General features: G+C 38.3%; 1 long non-coding RNA gene across 1 annotated transcript; it reads right to left on the bottom strand.

The window, feature by feature from the left end:
* Positions 1 to 2,447: 2,447 nt before the first annotated feature.
* Positions 2,448 to 4,139, bottom strand: LOC125266159. Its single transcript, XR_007184457.1, has 4 exons — positions 3,485 to 4,139; positions 3,296 to 3,324; positions 3,023 to 3,095; positions 2,448 to 2,929 (listed from the first exon to the last, which is right to left on the bottom strand). It is a non-coding gene; the product is annotated as an uncharacterized LOC125266159 (long non-coding RNA).
* Between the last annotated feature and the right edge of the window lie 779 nt (positions 4,140 to 4,918).

Genomic DNA, 4,918 nt, shown 5'->3' with positions numbered 1-4,918 from the left:
CTTAGAAGAACAAGAGGGCCTGCGCGAATTTTCGCTTGGGCCCTAATAATCCTTAGAAGAACAAGAGGGCCCTGCGCGAATTTTCGCTTGGGCCCTAATAATCCTTAGAAGAACAAGAGGGCCCTGCGCGAATTTTCGCTTGGGCCCTAATAATCCTTAGAAAAACAAGAGGGCCCTGCGCGAATTTTCGCTTGGGCCCTAATAATCCTTAGAAGAACAAGAGGGCCCTGCGCGAATTTTCGCTTGGGCCCTAATAATCCTTAGCTTGGGCTTTTCGCTTGGGCCCTAATAATCCTTAGAAGAACAAGAGGGCCCTGCGCGAATTTTCGCTTGGGCCCTAATAATCCTAAAGAAAACAAAAGGGCCTTCAGCCCCTTACAGGGCTTTGGCCCTAATAATAATAATAATCCTTAGAAGAACAAGAGGGCCCTGCGCGCTTAATTCGCTTGGGCCCTAATAATAATCCTTAGAAGAACAAGAGGGCCCTTCGCCATTTCATTGGCTTGGGCCCTAATAATAATCCTTAGAAGAACAAGAGGGCCCTGCGCGAATTTTCGCTTGGGCCCTAATAATAATCCTTAGAAGAACAAGAGGGCCCTGCGCGAATTTTCGCTTGGGCCCTAAATAATAATAATAATAATAATAATAATAATAAACGGAGCAATTCCAATAGGGTCCTCACACCATCGGTGCTCGGGCACTAATTAATGCTGCAAGCAGCAATGAAAGGGCCCTCGCACCCGGGGCCTCCGCCACCTGGTGGCCTTAGGAAAACAATGAATAGTGGGTGACATGCATGTAAGCGAGTAAATACAGGAGAATTATGGCATTTTGACGTGCCACACTTTCTGCTGCCAACAGGTTGCGCTTTGAATATAACTAAATATTGTCATGTAGATGTCTTTAGGCCAGGACTATTATCAAACATGTGAAGTTTGGAGCAGATGGGACATTGTATGCCTCAGTTACAACAACTTCCTGTTTCGTGCCGTTAATCGCATACTTTAGCACTAAGCCATGTGTTGCATGATTTAACGTGTTTCTAGCATGTTTGGTACTTCGTGGCATATTTAAATGTGTTTCTGGGAGTGAATTACAGTGTAAAACATGCCATTTCCTGTTGCCCACAGGTGGTGCTATGACTAACTGAATATTGGCATGTATATCTCTTCAGGCCAGGACTCTAATAAAACATGAAGTTTGGGGCAGATCGGACATTGTATGCCCAAGTTACAACAACTTCCCGTTTCATGGCCAAAGATCGAATTTTGTCAGGCTGCCACGGACACACCCTTCAACGAAAACTTAAGATCTTCACAATTTAATGTCGCAAAGCCCTTTAGATCAGACTGACCAAATATGATGTTTATCTGATAAAATCTCTAGCAGGAGTTCATTAAAGTACAACGTCTGGAAATGGCAAAAACTGCAAAAAATTTGCAGAGAAAAAATCTAAATATCTCACTTGCTGTTGGGTTTTCAGATGGGCTGTTACATGTGTCTACCAAATTTCATACCTGCACGTGAAACGTAGCGCGAAGGCAGCTTAATTGAAATTTTGTAGGTGGTGCTATCGAGCCATTTTGACACACCTAATTCTGAAACCCATATCAGATGTAAATTTTCACCACTTCCGACCCATGTGCAAAGTTTCATGATTTTCGAGCATGTTTAGGCCCTCAAAAATACGATTCATTTCAGAGAAGAATAATTGACTGAGCAATTACAATAGGGTCCTCACACTTAGGGTTCGGGCCCTAATAACCACCACTAATTTCTAAAGGAATTTTCAAAAGAATATTGCAGATTATCTCCATCAACAGCATATAAATAGGCATTTTGCCAAACTTCAGATGAACAAACAGGACAACAGGTCTCATTGCATCCACTTGTCGAAGAAAGTGTTAAATAACAATATGAACTGATGGCAATATCTATGGATTTTTGAGGTAAACAGCTAACATAGCACTTTTTTATTATTGCCATTCTGTTTTATTTTAAAATCAAAATGTTAGTGAGAAAAAAGAAAAAAAACTGAATATCAATCTGCTTTAGCATTGGACATCATCTTTTTGCTTGCTACTTTGAAGGTGTATCTTGAATAAAATGGCTTTACATTTAAAGGTGCCCTCGAATGAAAAATTGAATTTATCTTGCCATAGTTAAATAACAAGAGTTCAGTACATGGAAATGACATACACTGTTAGCCCGGATAAGTTGAATTTACTTAAAAAATTTGAGATAACTGGTTGCCCTAAAAAAATTAAGTAATGATTAAGTAATGTGAACTTAAAAATTCAAGTTCATTTAACTTAAAATGTTTTGTAATATTAATTACTTTGTAGTTATTACACATAGTATAGTTAAGTTCAATGTACTAAGCAAGTTAATTTATAGCAACTTCTATTTTACTACAAAATTAAGAAAAAAAGCAAATAAAAGTTACATTAATTCAATTTTATGTTTTATTTTAATTCAATTCCAAATACAACAACATTTTATGTCCTGAAAACATTTCCTTATAAAACATGAAAAAAATAGTTTTAACAAATCAGCTTATTGTTAAGCACATAAATAGTCTATCTCAGAATCACAACAAACTGCATCAAAACTATATGGTTTGTTCACACTCCTGAGTTCACAATAGTGGCAGTATTCCATTTTAGGTGCCAGCTCACATTTTCCTAGGTTGAGCATTACCTGCTGAATAAAATATAAAGTATTTTTCATACAGTTAGGGTAGTCCAGTTGCAGGGCATAAATCAGTCAGAAAAAAGGACACAGAAGTCCTGAGGTTGGTCGGTTCATCCATCACCAAACATCCTTCCAAGACGATCTTCACTCATGATGGGTTTAGCTGAGCACTTTATAGATCAACACAGACGATTCTCACTGAAGTTTGCCTGTATAAGTCCTTGTCAGCTGCAACCTAGTAGAGGAAGACAAAGATCGACAAAGACATTATCATATAATAATGCATCAGATAATGGTATTGTCAAATACTCCATGCATCAATACATACCTGGTTTACTGTAGAAAGAGCTGGCCATTGAAGTACCATCAGGCTGATGTCAGGCTCGTCGTTGACAACTTTTCTGTGAGGAGCAAACATTAAAGTTAAAGTCTTGATTATGGCACCTGATTTTATGGTTTACATGTAATTGTGCACTGTGCAGTATGCAGATTAATAATCAGCCAAAGAACAGGTCTCAGTAAACCCACATGACACTTCATTGTTTGAGCCTATAATGTTTAAATAGCTGAGCTTTTTCACAGTTATAAGGGCAATACTTACACTTCTAATCCAAAGCATCTCTTCTTGACCTGCAACACAAAACAAGATAGTCTGTTAAGAAAGCTATGAACCTAGATAAAACAGTATATCCATCTGTTTTTGTTTTCAGCTCGTTAATTAACTTTAACTTAATCTTTCAATCAATAGCCGTGTCGAAATAAAACACGGTCGTTAAATTATTGCACTCACCATTTTCGCGCTTCATCCTCCCTCCTACTTCGGTAAAGTTGGTTTTATATTCGCACATTCGGCCATCCGTATTCAATAGTCTTGTTAATCACACTACATTGGACATTCAGTGGACATTCACAAGTAAATATGCCATTAAAACAATACTTGCCTATTTTGATCGACTGTGAAAAATGTTGTAAGTTGACAATCGTTGGTTGTCAATATCACGTGCGGGCGCGGCCGCGGTGTTCGCCGACAGCCAGAGGTTCAAACTAAGTTTACACGCCCAACAACAGCTCCTCGTGTGAAAAAGAAACAAACGACGAAATAACGCGCGTCGAACTCGCCGATCAGGGGTTCATGCACGGTGATCCACCGCACGCGAGAGAGAACAAATGGGTGGACGATAAAAAGGCAAATGTTTGGAAAAAAAATTCTGTAGAACTTGCGAAAACAAATGTTCCAACTTCTCATCAACAGCTCCTTGAATTCACACACACCACGACAAAATGGCGTCATTACCTGCCGTAAACCAATGTGTAAGAGGCGTGGTCAGGAGAAAAACTTAATAATTTAAGTGCATTTAACTTAAATTTATTAACACATTCAAATTACATCCACAATTTAGTAGAATATACTTATATTTTATAAGTAATGCAATCAAACTTAAATATTTTAAGTATATTGTAATTAGTTTAAGTAAATATAAAATCCGGGCTAAGAGTGTACAGTGAGTCTCAAACTCCATTGTTTCCTCCTTCTTATATAAATCTCATTTGTTTAAAAGACCTCCGATGAACAGGCGAATCTCAACATAACACCGGCAGTTATGTAACAGTCAGGGTATACGCCCCCAATATTTGCATATGCCAGCCCATGGTCCCAACATTATCATTATGAAAGGCATTAGACAAGGGCAAAACGTCTGGATCAACGTCTGAATCAACAGACTAGGTAAGCAAGCAAGAACAACAGCGAAAAATGGCAGATGGAGCAATAATAACTGACATGATCCATGATATCATGATATTTTTAGTGATATTTGTAAACTGTCTTTCTAAATGTTTCGTTAGCATGTTGCTAATGTACTGTTAAATGTGGTTAAAGTTACCATCGTTTCTTACTGTATTCACGGAGACAAGAGCCGTTGCTATTTTCATTTTTAAACACTTGCAGTCTGTATAATGCATAAACACAACTTCATTCTTTATAAATCTCTCCAACAGTGTGTAATGTTTGCTTTAACCACGCAGCATAGCCTCAAACTCATTCAGAATCAATGTAAACAATATAACAGTATACAATACTCACATAATCTGACGCATGCATGCCGCATGCATGACGAACACTTTGTAAAGATCCATTTTGAGGGTTATATTAGCTGTGTAAACTTTGTTAAGGCACTGTTTAAGGCAAGCCGAGCTCTGTGGGCGGACAGCACGGGATTTAAAG

Source organism: Megalobrama amblycephala, linkage group LG4, assembly GCF_018812025.1.
Source record: "Megalobrama amblycephala isolate DHTTF-2021 linkage group LG4, ASM1881202v1, whole genome shotgun sequence".
In the NCBI taxonomy this organism is placed as follows: Eukaryota; Metazoa; Chordata; class Actinopteri; order Cypriniformes; family Xenocyprididae; genus Megalobrama; species Megalobrama amblycephala.
Note: the sequence above shows the minus strand (reverse complement) of the source record. Positions and strands in the feature narration are given on the sequence as shown.